Below are 17,158 nucleotides of genomic sequence, written 5' to 3' on the forward strand. Positions count from 1 at the left end.
GGGCAAGTGGAGTAATTAATGGGCAGCAGAAGACACACCCAGCAGGGCTGCAGGCTGCTGAGGCAACGGAGGAAAGTCACAGCAGAGTCAGGACCCATGGGTTAAGAGCACCGGCTTTGGAGTCTATTAACCTGGGATCAAAGTCCCTTTCAGCTTTTGCTGGCTGTGTGACACTTAATGCATTGCCTTCCCTCTCTGATCCTCACCCTTCACATCTATAAAATGGGATTACCAATAACCCCTCCCTGCAAGGTTGTTGGAGATTAAATGAGGTAACAGGATAGAGCTTATAGCTGGACACATTGAATCACAGTTATTATTTACCTGGTGGTTCTGAGAAGGGAGAGAAGCCACATAAGTATATGTGCCTACATGATCGATACTCCAAACTGTGTTAATCATTTTCTAAAACTGTACTATACGTTTCCTACCTTCTTAAACAGAGCAATTGGAATTTAAAACTTTTCTTATAATTCACAGTTGCTCAGTTGTGTCTGACTCTTTGTGACCCCATGGACTATACAGTCCATGGAATTCTCCAGGCCAGAATACTAGAGTGGGTAGCCTTTCCCTTCTCCAGGGAATCTTCCCAAACCAGGGATCGAACCCAGGTCTCCAGCCTTGCAGGCAGATTCTTTACCACCTAAGCCACAAGGGAAGCCCTCAGAATAAACATTACCAAATAATTATATCCTGTCATCATATGGTAATGTCTATAATATCTTTAGAGGCCACTGGATGCAAGTGGGCTATTTGTCCAGATGCTAGATGGTCCAACCCAAGGTGACCCTGTTCTAATTGTGCCTACATCAGCTTTTTGAGAGTTGACTGGTCCCTTCTCTCACTGTCAGATTTTCAGCTACTGTTTTTCATTGCTCTCAACAGGTACCGCCCAACCCATCCACATGTTCTCCATCACCACCACCTTACAGTCTGAGCTGAGAAACCAGATAAGGAAGGTACCTGTTACAAATGTATGTAAAGTATGAATTAACAGGATCCCAGCGAGGAGCTGACTCTTGTGCACAGCTAAGATGCTCTCATACAGTTCTCTGAGATAGTTACCCAAGGCCTACGCACTTCCCACTTCTCGGCCTCATCCTGGATGGCTGAGGTTTGAGGGGGTCACCCCCCTAGAAAAGTGACCATCACTATGATCAGCTGATGTGACTTCCAACGTGGAGGGTGCTTCAGAGTGCTTTGGTTTTCAGATTCATGTAAAATCAGTATCACAGAAACAACTGCCATCTTCTTTTTTAGAAATTAGACAAGATTTTGTCTGAGTCAAACTCAAGTCTCTGATACACTGAGTATCTTGTTCCAGCCTGAAGGGACCACTGTGATGATGATGATGAAGTCATCCTGAGGAGAGCCCAGGGCTCCTAACCCCACGATGTCCCAGCTCCTTCTCCATAGAGCACTTGTTTCCACTCACCTGCTTGTTCCCAGCACCTCATCCTGCTGCCACGGAGCTTCCCTCACCCAGCAGCCATGTGCAAAGTCCCATGATATGCCAGGCACTGGGATGCGCACCAGGGGTCCTTGCCTCCAGAAGCCTCCATTGGGTGAGGAGAGCAGACAGGTCTTCCTTCCTTGTGACCAGGATGTAGCAGGTACAGAGCTTCTGGGCACTTAGAGAAGAGTGTGACCAGGTCATCTCAGTGGGAGGGGGAAGCTTTACTCAAGAGGGGCCATTTGAGCTGAGCCTTGAATGCAAAAAAAGAAAAAAGAAGGATATTCCTGGCAGAAGAAACAGTTTGTACAAAGGTATGAACATCCACAGCTTGTTTGGAGCCAAGGAGGGCTGCTGGTGCTGCTGCTGCTAAGTCGCTTCAGTCGTGTCCGACTCTGTGTGACCCCAGAGACGGCAGCCCACCAGGCTCCCCCATCCCTGGGATTCTCCAGGCAAGAACACTGGAGTGGGTTGCCATTTCCTTCTCCAAAGCATGAAAGTGAAAAGTGAAAGTGAAGTTGCTCAGTCATGTCCGACTGCTAGCGACCCCATGGACTACAGCCTACCAGGCTCCTCCATCCATGGAATTTTCCAGGCAAGAGTACTGGAGTAGGGTGCCATTGCCTTCTCCGCAAGGAAGGGCTAGACAGAGACTAAGCCCAGAGTGTAAGTGTTCCATCAGCGGGCAACCACCACCATAGAGAAAGTCTGAGCAGGACCAGAGAAGGATCCAGCCGTGAATCCCCTGAGGTCCTTACATATTGGCTAGGGCCAATCTCAGGAGAGCCCTGCAGTCTTGCTTTCAGATTCAGGGACTCGGGATCCCACAGCCACTTCCAGCCCTGGCCCTGGAGTATCTTTAAATGCTCGTGACTGCCTGCTGGAGGTAGTACGTGCAGGCTGACCCCTGGCCCTGAGTGAACATCTCCATAGAGCAGCTGATCCCCTGGCCAAACAGGCTAAAAATAATCTTGGGTAGATTTCCAGGCCAGACTCTGACGCATTCAAACCAAAAAGATTCAAAGATCTGCACAGTTGATGAAAACTAAAATATCAACAGGCTCCTCCAGCTTGAGGAGCACTTTGCCCAGGCGGTGATTCAGCAAGAGATATTTGTTCAGTGAGCACCTGCCAGACACCAGGAGGAGGAGGGCCGGGAGTTTGACACCATCCCTGAAATAAACCATGGTTCATCTTTAGAGCAGCTGAGAAGAATGGAGCAGTTCTATATATACTGACCTGGAAAGCTCCTCTGACATATTACATGAAAAAGCAAACTACAGAACAAGGGACTGCCCTAGTGGTCCAGTGGCTAAAACTCCGAGCTCCCAGTGCAGGGTTGGAAGGCCTGGGTTCAATCCCTGGTCAGGGAACTAGATCCCACATGCCGCAACAAAGGATCCTATGTGCCACAACTAAGACCCAGCACAGCCAAATAAATATTAAAAATTGTTTTAAATTGCAGAACAATACATAGGATCTCAGAAACACTAAATTTAAAAGAATATGTGTATGTGTGTGTGTGTGTGTGTCTATTTAAATGCATAGTCAAAGACTTGGGATATCTTACAACAACTCCATGCACTTTCAGACAATGAAATTATTAAATTTCTGTGTGGCTAGGTAATTTGATCATATGGCTAATAAACTGTTGAACTAGAATATAATAATAACCACCACTAAGATTTATATAGCAATTTTTTTTCAAAGAACTGAAATGCTACACAGTAAACTCATTCATTCATTCAACAAACCTGAACTGAATATCTACTGTGTGCCTGGCTCTGCTTCAACCACTGGAGGTAAAACGATGAACAGTGCAAGTGAAATCCCTGTCCTCATGGCACTTATAGGCAGAGAGCACCTCTGGGAAGATAATGATGGAGGGTGGGTTGGGAAAATGAAAGAAAATATTAGCCTTGTGATTACTGTTTGAATTTTTCATAATTGGAGTTTACCCGCTATTTGAATAATTGAAATTTATTTGTAATGTTTTCATTGAAAATGTACCTTTGCCTCGGAGGGTATTTAATTTTCAAGCCTACTGCACAACTGCTAAGAATTTCTGATAACTTGTTTTAATTAGCAAAGCAGTAAAGTGAGAGCCTGGATAGGAACTGGCAACCTACTTCAGTATTCTTGTCTGGAAAATTCCATGGACAGAGGAGCCTGGCAGGCTACAGTCCAGGGTGTCACCAAGAGTCAGACACGACTGAGTAACTGAGCACACACACACACACACACAAAGTGCATTCAGAAAAATAAAACATAGATACATAGCTACTTGCAGCAGCAGAGTGCAGAGGAGAGGGAAGCAGAGAGAAAGGGGAAATTCTCTAGGCACCAGCCACTATGCTGAACCTTATGCACACACCATTTTGTCTGATCCTTACAGCTGTACCACGAGGTAAGAACTATACCAGTTTTCTTGTTTTGTTTTGATCAAAGATTTATTTTTTCACTTCTGGCTGCACTGAGTGTTTCCCACTGTGGTCGCTTCTCTTGTGGAGCACAGGCTGTAGGCACATGGGCTTCAGTAGTTGTGGCGCACGGGCTTAGTTGCCGCATAGAATGTGGAATCTTCCCCACTGCTGCTGCTGCTAAGTTGCTTCAATCGTGTCCGACTCTGTGCAACCCCACAGACGGCAGCCCACCAGGCTCCCCCATCCCTGGGATTCTCCAGGCAAGATCACTGGAGTGGGTTGCCATTTCCTTCTCCAATGCATGAAAGTGAAAAGTGAAAGTGAAGTTGCTCAGTCGTGTCTGACTCTTCGCGATCCCATGGACTGCAGCCTACCAGGCTCCTCCATCCATGGGATTTTCCAGACAAGAGTACTGGAGTGGGGTGCCATTGCCTTATCCCTTCCCCACTGTATTGACAGGCAAATTCTTAACCACTAGACCACCGGGGAAGCCCCTATACCTGTTTTATAGATCAGTTTTCAACCAGGGCTGATTTTGCCCCCAAGAGACACATGGCAAAGTCTGGAGATGTTTTTGCTTGTCATGTTGTAGGGAAGGGGGTGGTTGCTACTGGCATCTAATGGATAGAGGCCGGGGCTGCTGCTGAACATCCTACAAAGTACAGGGTGCCCCCCTTCCAGCAAAGGAATTATCCATCCAAAGATGTAATGGTGCCAAACTGAAGAAACCCTGCTACAGATGAAGAAATTGAGGTTTAAGGGAATTGCGAGCCCAAGGTCACATGGCAACTGTGGCAGGCAGAAGATGACCACCCAGACCTGTGGATATGGTACCATGTGAGGAGGAAATGACAACCCACTTCAGCGTTCTTGCCTGGGAAATCCCATGGACAGAGAAGCCTGGCAGGCTGCAGTCCATGGGGTCACAAAGACTCAGACACAACTGAAAAAGTGAAAAGTGAAAGTGAAGTCGCTCAATCTTGTCCGACTCTTTGCAAGCCCATGGACTATAGCTTACCAGGCTCCTCCGTCCATGGGATTTTCCAGGCAAGAGTACTGGATTGGGTTGCCATTTCCTTCTCCAGGGGATCTTCCTGACCCAGGGATCAAACCCGGGGATGGCGCTTTACCCTCTGAGCCACCAGGGAAGCCCCCCACACACAACTGAGCACAAGCACAATAGCTGGCAAAGGGGAATTAAGGCTGGAAATGGAAATAAGATTGCTGATCCATGGATCTTAAAACAGAGTAGCCTGGATTACCCTGGTGGGCCGAGCATAATCACAAGGGTCCTTAAAAGTGGAAGGGAGGCAGGAGAGTCAGTATCAGAGAGACTCAACTGGCCATTGCTGGCTTTGACACGGAAGGTCTGTTTGGCTCCAAAGCATAGCTGTTGACTACACTAGAAAAAAAGAAGGGTGGGGAATCTTCGATAACTCCACAGCCCAGGGAGAACCACTCTTAATATTCCAGAATAATATATGGTTACAAATTACATCATAAGCATTCTCCTATGCCATTAAAAATGAATAGAATACCCAACTTTCATTGACTTTATTATAGTTCATCACATAAGTGCACCATTATTTAACTGCTCCCTTTTATTTGACCAGTAATTTGTTTTTCATTCTGTTACTATTACAAACAACCCTGCAGTAAACATTTTGGCTTGAGTTTCTGACTGCTGGGTAAGAATAACTGATTGGGGTATTTTCTTAGAATAGATTCCTAGAAGTTAAATCATCAATCTAATGGGTATGAACATTTTGAGGCTCTTAACAGATACTGCCAATCGTTGTCCAAAATGATAAGTACAGCAAACAATCCATTGCAAATTCTTGAAAACCTGAAGGATTTTTAAAAATCATTTGATAGCTAAAAATAATCTGTTTTAATTTGCCTTTCCTTGGTTGTCAGTGGAACTGAAACTTTTTCTTATATTTAAAAATCGTTATGTCAACTATGAATCATGTGTTCATGCTCTTTTTTTCCCTACATTTCTATTTATTTGTTAAATTTCTTTTTTAATTTGGCTGTACTAGGTCTCAGTTGTGGCACATGGGATCTTTCTTTTTTTAACCCAGGCCCCCTGAATTGGGAATGCAGAGTCTTAGACACTGCACCATCAGGGAAGTCCCACAAGTTTCTTTATATGTGTGATTCTGGTTTTAAGCCACTCAGTCTACAGCTGTCTCCGTAGCACATCGTCTGAATAACTAAATCTTTAATAATTTTGATCTTTGGCCAGGCAAGCTCTTACTCCTACCCATCCAGCCCTTTTTTCCTTCAAGAGTGCATTATCTTTCTTGATCTTTATTTTTCCATACAAGTTGTAAAGTCATCTTGTCAAGTTTGATACATATGTGCACACATACAAAGTTAGGATTTTGATTGGATGTGCGTTGAATCTATAGATGAATTTGGAAGAACTAACAACTTTACAATAGTGAGTTTTACACAAACAGTGTATCTCTCCTATTTAGGTTTCCTTTAATGTCTTTCAAATAAAATTTACAATCATTTCCACAGAGATCATATACATGTTTTATTATTAGAATTATTTTTCCTCAAATAGGAGAACTTATCTATAAAGTCATCTGGATCTGGTATTTTTCTTTGGAGGGTGATTTCTTAGTGCTGACTTAAGTGAGATTTTATCATTTATGTTGTTGGCAATATACCAACAGCAAATACTTTGTTTCTGTTGGTATATTGAAATGCATGAAAAGTGTTAATTGCTTGGTCATATCTGACACTTTGTGACCCATGGACTGTAGCCCACCAGACTCCTCTGTTCACGGAATTCTCCAGGCGAGAATACTGGAGTGGGTTGCCATTTCTTTCTACAGGGGATCTTCCCAGTAAACATTGATTTTGTATCCAGGAAACTTACTAAACTCTATTTTTCTTCTGAAAGTTCATTGTAAATTTTCAATATAATACATTGTTACATTTCCAAATGTACAGGATTATTTTTTAGAATTTGTATTCATTACAACATGGCAGAAATATGATATTATCCCTGGGAATTTACTGAGGCTTCCTACATGGTCAGTAATTGTTCTATTTTGATAACTGTCCCACGTGTAAAGAATGTGTTCTCTGTTGAGTATAATGCTCTATAGATAGCTAATGCTAAAGTATATTATTTGTATGGTTCAGATTGTCTGTCCCTCCTATTATTTTTGTTTGCTTGATTCTGGAAAAGATATGCTAAATTCTCCAAATATAATTTTTTTAATTTTTTGACTGCACTGGGTCTTCATTGCTTCGCAGTCTTTCTCTAGGTGCAGTATGGGGGCTTCTCATTGCGGGGGCTTCTCTTTTTGCGGAGCATAGGCTTAGCAGTTCCCCCATGGCATATAGGTTCTTACCAGACTAGCAAGTTTCTCTTATATTTTCTACAAAGAAAATGTGACCTGTAAATAATGGCAGTTTTGTTTGTTCTTTCCTGATCCTTATAATTCTACTTTTCTTGCCAACCTGCACTGGCTAGGACCTCTGAGACCTCCAGGACAATACTGAATAGAAGTGTTAATTATAATGTTCACTATAGGGTTTTATAGACATGCTTTATCAGTTAAGGAAATCTTTTTCTAATTTTACAAAAATTTTTATCATCACTCTACGTGAATTTTATCAAATGCTTTTTATTGAGATGATCTTTTTTTCATTCTTTTACTATGTTAATATGGTGAATTACATTAACTGACTTCTTTGTTAAACCAATATTTCATTCTATAGGTCCATCTGCATTAGAACTGATAAATTATCTTCTGTTTTCCCCTTCATTGCTGAATTTGATTTGCTGATATCTTCAGATTTTTGCATGTATCTTTACAACTGAGCTTAGCTTATAATTTTCCCTTCTTATACTTGTTATTTTTATATCAGGCTATACTAGTCTTATAAAATTAATTAGAAAATGGTTCTTCTTTAGCTAACGTCTAGAACAGTTTGCATAGGATTGAAATTATTTGTTCCTTGAATGATAGAACTTCTCTTTAAAGTCATCTGGATCTGGCATTTTCTTTGTGACAATTTTTTTTAGGTGGCCAGAGCATGTGGCATTCAGGACTTCACCCACCAGGGATTGAACTGGGGCCCCTTGAAATGGAAGTTTGGTGTTCTAACCACCGGACTGCCAGAGAAGTCACTATTATGATACTTTTAACTCTGGTTCAGTTTATACAATGTGAGAGGACTACTGTGGTTTTAAAATTCTTCTTGAGTTTTTGCTTCCAGCAATTTTTCAATTTCCTATACATTTTCAAATTTAAGAAGCAGCTGGTCACAAAATTTTTCACTTTGTGTCATGTTTTTTCCTAAGAAATAAATCCTGCCAAAAGAGTTAATTTTGTTTTTTATTAAGAACAAGCTTTTTGGTTCTGTGGATCATCTGTCACATTTTTGTTTTCTATTTCATTCATTCCTTCACTTTTCTGTATCAGTCTTTTCAAATTATCTTCTATCATTATTTTTTGTTTATTTTTATTTATTTTTTTTTGTTTTTTTTGTTTATTTTTAATTGCAGGATAATTGCTTTGCAATGTTGTGTTAGTCTCTGCCTTACAACTAATTTCTTCTACCACGTTCACGACTTTCACCTTGATCATGCTTCCTTTCGTAAGATTTATTTTTTCTTCACTCCACTTCTTTACATCTACTATATATAGCCCCTATTTTCCTTTAACAGAGGTGCTCAACAGATTTTTAACACACATACTTAACCTATCAAAATTATTATCAATGTTCATAACTTCACAATGATCCACAGTGTGGGAATGGAGTGAAAAACAGGTGTGGGGGCGATAGATAAAATAAGAGTTGTCGTGGATTAAGGGAAAGGCCAGTTAGGATTCTTTACACTGGGACCTTTACTTTTGTAATGCTTAAAATTTTCCATAAGTGAAAATTTTTAGAGTTAGTTTCTTTACTCTCCTGGGTGTTGGAATCAGAGCACAGGATTTTAGAGTGCTTTACTCCAGTCACTCCCCCATGATGTACATGCTGCTGTTGCTTGGTATTTTTATTGAAATTGGCTGTTTATTTTGACCACAAGTTAAATAACATCATCATAATCCTTATTTTTAATGATTTTAACATGCCATTTCCTTTGCTCACCGTCACTTCTTGCGACTCAGACCCTCAGCAATTACTTTCCTTCTGCCTGAGGGACACACACACACGCATGCACACACACGTGCATGCACACACACACAAGGCTCCTCCACTCTCTAGAGTCCCCTGTATGCTGTCAGGTCCTGACTGGCAGAGGAAACCTCAGCTCACCAGCCCAGTTGACTTCTGGACATGCAAAGGTCCTAGGACCCATGTGTGTTGGTTGGATGCCCCTTGCCAAGGGGTCCCACAGTCCTCTGTACTCCTCATGTGGGAGACATTATAATGCCCTCTGCCAAAGATGCCCACATCCTAATTCCCAAACCCAAAGGACTATGCTACTTTCCACGACAAGAGGAATTAAGGTTCCAGGTGGAATTAAGATTGCTAATTAGATCGAGTTTAGATCTAATTAGATCATCATTAGATTAGATTGCTAATTCAGTTCAGTTCACTCAGTGTCCGACTCTGTGACCCTATGAATCGCAGCACGCCAGGCCTCCCTGTCCATCACCAACTCCCAGAGTTTACTCAGACTCATGTCCATTGAGTCGGTGATGCCATCCAACCATTTCATCCTCTGTCATCCCCTTCTCCTCCCGCCTTCTATCTTTCCCAGCATCAGGGTCTCTTCAAATGAGTCAGTTCTTTGCACCAGGTGGCCAAAGTATTGGACTTTCAGCTTTAGCATCCATTCTTCCAATGAATGTTCAGGACTGACTGATTTCTTTTAGGATGGACTGGTTGGATCTCCTTGCAGTTCAAGGGACTCTCAAGAGTCTTCTCCAACACCACAGTTCAAAAGCATCAATTCTTGGGTGCTCAGCTTTCCTTATAGTCCAACTCTCACATCCATACATGACCACTGGAAAACCATAGCTTTTACTAGCCAGACCTTTGTTGGCAAAGTAATATCTCTGCTTTTTAATATGCTGTCTAGGTTGGTCATAACTTTTCAAATAGGGAGATGATCCTGGATTATCACATGGGCCCAGTGTAATCACAAGGTCCTGAGAAGTGGAAGAGGAAGGCAGGAAAAAAAAAAAAAAAGAGCGATAGCAGCATGGAAGGGACTTAATCTGCTGTTGCTGGCTTTAAAGAAGGAAGGGAAAAACAGCCAAAGGGATGCAGGCAGCCTCGATAAACTGGAAAAGGCAACAGTTTCTCCCCTAGATTCTCCAGAAAAGAACACAGCCCTGCAGACAACTTGACTTTAGCCCTGAGATCCATTTCAGATGTCTCACCACCAGAATGGTAAGAAAACAAGTTTGCACTGTTTTAAGCCACTATGTTGGTGATAATTTGTTACAGCTGCAATAGGAAACTATTATGCCTTCTTCCAAAGTATCATCGTCTGTCCACCTCATCAGAGTATGAGCTCCATGAGCTCAGAAGTATGTCTGTCTTATTCACATTCAGCCCAAGGCCTTGATGGTGAACAAATAAATCTGAGAGCTGGAAAAGTCTAAGAAATCACTTAGGCCACCTAATTTTTTTTTTTTATCTTGAGTTTATATCCTGTCCCTAGGTTGTTTTTTTTTTTAAACAACTTTATTGAGGTAGAATTTGTCCCCAGTTTTTTGTTTATTTTCTGGGGTGCATTTGTTTTTTTTGTCCACACCACACGGCATGTGGCATTTTAGTTGCCTGACCAGAGATTGAACCCCCTGCATTGGAAGCTCGGAGTCTTAACTACCGGACCCTCAGGGAAGTCTTGGCCACCTCATTATTTTAAATGAGAGAAAACTGAGGCCCAGCAAGGGGCAATCACTTGCTTAAAGCCACTCAATTTGTACCAGCCTGGGCCACCACCCTGCCTTCTGGTTCCTAAGCCATAGAAGCCCCAGGACAGGCGCAACTGCCACCTCACCATTAAGGGCAGGCACTGTCAGGGCACAAGAAGGCCTAGAGAACTCGAGACAGCTGGGGACACATGAGCATAAGGCAGGTAAGATGGAGAGATGTCTAAAATGAGCAATCTTAAAAACGTTAACCCCAGTGGAGCTTCTGGTCCACCACCACTACTAGGGCAGAAATGCAGCCAGCACCCGCCTGATCAGCTCAGTTAGAAAGACACTAACACCTGAAGCTTTAAAAAGCCCACAGGCATGTAGCTAATGGCAAGCTGAGGGCTGCTTTCAAGAATCTTAGCACTTCACACTTCTGGTCAGAGTCAAAGCTTTGGGCAAATTAGGAAAAGGCATTTCTTCCAGAGGGCTTTTCCAAATGTCAGAATATTGTCATCATATACTGATTTCATTAGAAAAAGACCTTACTCCCAATTTGCCAGAAAACTATCATAGATGTACCCCTACATATATCAATATTACCACGTCTAGGAAGCACCAGGCACTCCCTGAGATGGGAAGCCTGGCACACTGCACAACCTGCAGAACCATACAGAGCAGCCCTGCTGGGCAGGCTGCCCCCACCCCATCCCGCAGGCCCACTGGAGAACAGCCTTACCCTCATAGTATGCCATTTTATGTCTGACTCTTCCACTCGGGGCCCCAGCCTTTGCGCCCCCCGCCGCCCGTCCCCCCTCCCAGCCCGGCCCCCCCCCCCGCCCCGCAGACAGCAGGGACTGAGGATGAGCAAAGAGCGGACAGTCCCAGTTAGAAAGAAGGTGAGGAGGTAGGAAGACAGGAAGTGGGGGATTCTAACTCAGTATCCACAGGCCAGGAGGTGGTCGAGGAAGTAGGGTAGCTCCCAGCTCAGGCCTTCGAGAAAGCCATGCACTGCCCACCGGGAGATGCTGGACACTTTTTTTGCGGGGGGGGCGGGGTCTAATGTGCTGGGTCTTTGTCGCTGTGCGCGAACTTTCTCTAGCTGTGGCGCGCGGGCTTCTCACTGCAGTGGTTTCTCTTCTTCCAGAGCACAGGCTCCAGAGGGGCCGAAGCTTCAGTATTTGCGGCTCCAGGGCTCTAGAGCACAGGCTTAATAGTCGTGGTGCGCGGGCTTAGCTGCTTCACGGCATGTGGGATCTTCCTGGACCAGGGATCAAACCCACGTCTCCTGCGTCGGCAGGCGGATTCTTTGCCACCAAGCCACCAGGGAAGCCCTGGGCACACTTTTTAAGCCTTCCCAAACCTTGTTTTCCCTTCTGTGAAAAGGGTATGATTATAGGACTGTTGGGAGAATTTAAGAAACTTCGAGCCTGGGACTTCCCTGGTGGTCCAGTTGTTCAGACTCCGAGCTTCCAGCGCAGGGAGCATGGTTTCGATCCCTGGCTGGGAATCCTGCCTGCTGCATGGCGAGGCCAAAAAAAAAACCATGAGCCTGTGAGAGCTCCGGATGTGCCAGCTGTTGTTCTTGCTGTTATTATCAGCACCATCAGTCCAGGGACATCTGCCCTTCAGGCCCTCAGCTTCCAGGCATAACTTGCTTTAAACAAAATTGGAACCATATTGGCCGGGAGGTGGAGGGTGTGTTACAAACAGAAAGGACTACTCGTTGAACCAAAGTACCCAGTACTTGATAAAAAGTCCACACCGCTTTTGAACAAAATTGATTTTGTTGGGAAACAATCTCTGACACGATAGATGGGCCCAGTTTGGCCTTGAATGTCCCCTTCTGCCTCCCTCAGCCCCTGTCTGGCTCCTGGCCAGCCTCCCCAAGCTGTGCCCTGAAGCCCCAGGGCCAGAGGATGACCAGGTGAACCCAAGGAAGCACAGCCCAGCTTTGGAGAGGGACACAGGTTGACATGTGAGCTCAGCCTCAACTCATGGATAACACGAGGGCAATCCCAGCCAGCCCTCGTGCAGCAGTTATGTAGGTGGTACTGAGACGATGCTACGAAGCACCTGGTCTGATGGTCGTGGTGTTATCAATACTAACATCAGCTGGGAGGCTTCAGTGCAAGGCAGGCTGGGTAAGAGAAGAGCCCCACAAAGCTCCTGTTCTCAGTCCTCTGGATTTCCTTCCGTCCCCTGTACACGTACACACACACACACACACACACACACACAATGCTCACATGGTTGTCACCTCCCTCTGGCCAGAATGGGGTGTCTCACCTTCTTGACAGAATTGCCAAATGCTTTTTTAATTACTATATCTCCGTTGGGCTTCGCAGGCGGTGCTAGTGGTAAAGAATCCGCCTGCCAATGCAGGAGATGCAGGTTTGATCCCAGGGTCGGGAAGATCCCCTGGAGGAGGAAATGGCTACCCACTGCAGTGTTCCGGCCTGGGAAATCCCGTGGACAGGGGGGCCTGGTGGGCTACAGACCATGGGGTCACAAAGAGTCGGACACAACCGAGAGTCTGAGCACAGCAGGTCTCAATTAGACTGAATTCAGCTGCAAGCCAATACCTGACTTGCAGTGGCTGAAACAATAAAGATGCTTAATTATCTTGTGTAACAAGTCATAGGACAGCAATAGAAATGTCACCGAGGCTTCATTTTTCTCAATAACTTATCCAGGCAGCCATCAGTGTATCAGCTTTTTGTCCTGAAAACTTAGCTTTGTCACCTCTGGGCTGCCTCAGATTTTCATCCTGCCAGTGACTGGAAGAAGGTGAGGTTCCTGGTTTTGTTTTGTATCTTTCTGAAGAAAGGAGCAAACTCTCTTCCAGAGCCTCCCTAACAGACAACCCTCTTATATTTCAGGCACCAGACGTGGGTTACCAGCCCTCTCCTAAAAATATCAAGGAACAGGGGCTGTTTCTGCTGGCTTACACCTATCACAGCTCACTTCGCCAGGTTCAAGGGAGAGACTTCATAAAAGTAAGAGAGCAGGAAGGAGAATGTGGCTGTCCCTCTACATAGAGCCCCTTCATTGACGGAGGAAGGAACTGGAGCCCAGAGTGGTGAAGTCCCTCATCCAAGGCCACTCAAGATTTTGCAGAACGACCAAGGTAAAATCCTAACCACTGGCCCAGCCAGCTCCCACCACATCACCACGGGGCTTCTTCACCAACTGTGGCTGACCCCAAGCCCCAAAGGGCACTCCTCTGAGCTTGGCCAGAGGCATGACGCGGACAAAGTCAAGACCGTTAACAGAAGTGAACCCCTGATGCGCCCAAATGTGCCTCTAGGCCCCAGGGCCGTGTGGGGCTGGGGCAGTCAGAGCAATTCCTGCCCCTCACAGGAGCTTGGCAGGCGGGCCACGGGATCCCAGAGCCTGACAAACAGCATCTCTGTAGCCGCCTGGACCCCCGCCAAGCTGCCTCATTCCCTGGGGCTGACCTCATGTTTCTGAAGAGCCTCAAGACGCCCGGGGTCTGTGTGTTGTCTCTCCTGGTTCAGTTCTGCTGCCAGCAAAGGCAACGGCCCAGGATGGGGCCTGGGGGCCTCGTGGAGAGTTGGACACCCGGAGCCCAAGCATCTCACAACTCACCCCTGCCCTGCCCTGCCCTGCCTGTGGCACGCAGGCCCCGTTCCAGAAGAAACGGAAGATACACTGTCTAAGCTCTGAGATGAGGCCCCTCCTGCTCTGTCTTCCTGCCCCCAACCACCTGAAGCTGTCCCTCAAAGAAACTTTAACACTCGGGCTTTTCTGTCTGTTTCAGTCTGGACTTCTGGAAGCGGAACCAAAGGCAGTCAGACTTCATCCAACAGAGGTACTAAGCACATCTCAGAAGTTGGCTAAAGAGCCTCAAAGAGAGCTAGAGAGCTCATCTGAGGTCTGCGCTTGGTGACAAAAGTAACTGCTGATTGAGCCAAGAGCTGGGGCAGGCATGCACTCTAGCCTTTCTGGGGTCACTGACAGTATACCGAGGTGCAGCATGTACCCTCACCCCTGCCAAAAAAAAAAGAAGCCTTCATGCCCTTGACCTCCACTTCCAGACACTCTTTCGGGGCAAAACACCTACTCTGGGCAAGGCTGACAGCAGATGAGGTGAGTAGCCCCGGGAAACAGCATGGAGCCAGGGCTCCAGGACACACCCCGCCAGCTTTCCCCAGGACATCTGCCTCACGATTACCACATCCCACCCACCCAGGCTGCAGCTCCAGATCCAGACATTTGTTCCCATTCAAGTTCACTTAAAAGCGTTTATTTCCCTGCAAATCCACAAGGGTTAAAAAATCCACATGAGGAAAGAAAGCCTCTCCTAGTTGCCATTCTCTCTGGTCTGACCAAGAGTGGCTGGCCCCAGCCGCTGGTGGCTTTAAACTTTGCTCGCAGAGATTTTTCTCAGAATAGTAGCTCTCAGTCTTCAGAGCTTGAAAAGCCCGCATACCTTGAAAGTACGCAGGCTGCAAGAACAGAGTGGAATTTTCCATTTATAGAATAATACTCTTCATACCACTCTGGGGGCCAGCGTTCTCGTGGTAAGTTCAGTGTCAGCAAACCCACCACGCTTCTGCAGGAGCCCCACGCCAGCCAGGCCCTTTTATTTATTTTTGGTGGGAGACAGGAGGAAATAAAGGAATAGCTTTTCAACTTGAGTGCCAACACAAACTTGGAAAAGGAACCAGCTTGGCAAGTGCTGAATATCACTGCCTGGTTTGGGGACTTAAATCAACCATCAGGGAGTAGGAGGTGAGGAAGAGGCTGAAAAATATAACTTCCACCCCGGCATGTAGACAGGTGGCCGGGACAGGCACCACGTTACTGCCTCAAGACCTTCCCTGTCCCTGCTGCGTGGTCCCTGGATCATGCCTGAGGGCAGGGGTCCATACCAAAGGCACAAGCCCCCATCTCGCTTCTCTTCCTCCGTACCCCCATGTGCTACACTTGATTTCTGCTGATGCTCGCACAGACAGTCTCAAAGTCTGAAATAGCTTCCAGATTCACGGTGTAGAGGGAAGGCCACCAAGCCAGTCATGAAGAGGCCTGAGTCCTCACTCTGGCAGTGTGACAAATTCACTGTGTGTTGTAAAGAAGCCTTCTCTTCTCTGGGTCTCATTTTCTTCATCTGTAAAGTTAAGATCGGACTGAATGATACCAAAGATCCCCTTCACTGTGAGCATTGGGACTCATTCATTCATTCCCCTGTTAACCCGAGCCAGCACTAGGTTCTGGGCATCCCTATGGGGCCACTCTACACCTGCTGGGACGTACCCAGACCCACCCACTAATGACAGCTGCCAACACCAGTCTCCCAACCCTTGTTTCAACAGACAGAGCTCCTCCAGAGAGAGGAAGGAAAACCCTACCTGCCAGCTTAGAGGAGGCATTGTCCCCGCCCCTCAGCACCCTACAGGAACCCTCCTCCCACCTAATACTTTTCCTACTTTCCATATTTTAAAAAACCTTGTTGCTCCTTCTCCTGGGAAGGGCATGACCATCTCGTAGCCACCTAAAGTCTTCTGATTTATTTTCCACCGTTTTTACAAAAGTACAGTATTCATTTCAAAGTATTAAATGGTGACGCTGAAGTGGCCCCTGAATACGCTTTGTTATTTCAATTGCACAAACACCTCATATGTCAATACGGTCACCTCACCCCAGGGGCAACGGGGAGTGAGGAGCTACACACACTTAGAAACACACACACTGATCATTGTCCTAAGGCCCTCACCCCTACCTGTCTGTCACCAGCTACTGGCCACCACCTGGTCTCGGAACACCTGTTGGGAGGTGCTACAGTGCTGCTGTGGGAAAGTTATGTGTCCTTCCACTACTTACGAGGTAAGAACTAAAACCTCTCTGAAGCTCCCTGAGGTTTGTGAGAAGATTCCACTCAGTTGAAAGCTCTCCAAAACGCTGTGCAAAAGGAAGTTACTTGATTGCTGGGCGGCTCCCACTTAAAAACTGCATCGTTAGCTCGCACCAAGTCTTGCCTCCCCACATCTTTCCTTGCTGATGCTGATGAGAAGGAGAGAGGAGAAGGGGTTTCTCAGAAGACAGAGGCTGGCCCAGGGCACTAAAAGCTTGGGAGGTGGGTCTCACCCCCAGGCTGAGAGAGAGCCAGGACTGGTCACCTGTTCCAAACCAGGGGAACAGGCGAAGGCGGGCCCCAGCAGCCGCCCCTCCCCTACATCCCCCTCCCCTCCCAGCTTCTCGGTAGGGCACGCCCCCTCCCCCGGATTCACCAATCACCGTCCGGAGCGGCGCCCGTGGCGCAGGGGGCTCTGGTCAGCAGCCAATTAGCGCAGCGGCCCGAGGCGGTGCCTGTCCGCCCCCTCCCAGAATGAAAGCTGCCCGGCAGCTGGCGAGGCGGGCGCAGCGCGTGGGGTGCTGGAGCCTTGCCTGCCGGAGCAGCGCGCGCTCAC

General features: G+C 46.3%; 2 long non-coding RNA genes across 2 annotated transcripts; one reads left to right on the plus strand and one right to left on the minus strand.

The window, feature by feature from the left end:
• The first annotated feature begins 3,721 nt into the window (after nt 1-3,721).
• On the plus strand, nt 3,722-16,596 carry LOC114110303 (uncharacterized). The gene is made up of 3 exons (XR_006057643.2): nt 3,722-3,860; nt 13,607-14,837; nt 16,485-16,596. It is a non-coding gene; the product is annotated as an uncharacterized LOC114110303 (long non-coding RNA).
• Nucleotides 14,979-16,897, minus strand: LOC114110304 (uncharacterized). The gene is made up of 2 exons (XR_003586600.3): nt 16,572-16,897; nt 14,979-15,858 (listed from the first exon to the last, which is right to left on the minus strand). It is a non-coding gene; the product is annotated as an uncharacterized LOC114110304 (long non-coding RNA).
• Nucleotides 16,898-17,158: the final 261 nt, after the last annotated feature.

Source organism: Ovis aries, chromosome 22 (genome assembly GCF_016772045.2).
Source record: "Ovis aries strain OAR_USU_Benz2616 breed Rambouillet chromosome 22, ARS-UI_Ramb_v3.0, whole genome shotgun sequence".
Lineage (NCBI taxonomy): Eukaryota > Metazoa > Chordata > Mammalia > Artiodactyla > Bovidae > Ovis > Ovis aries.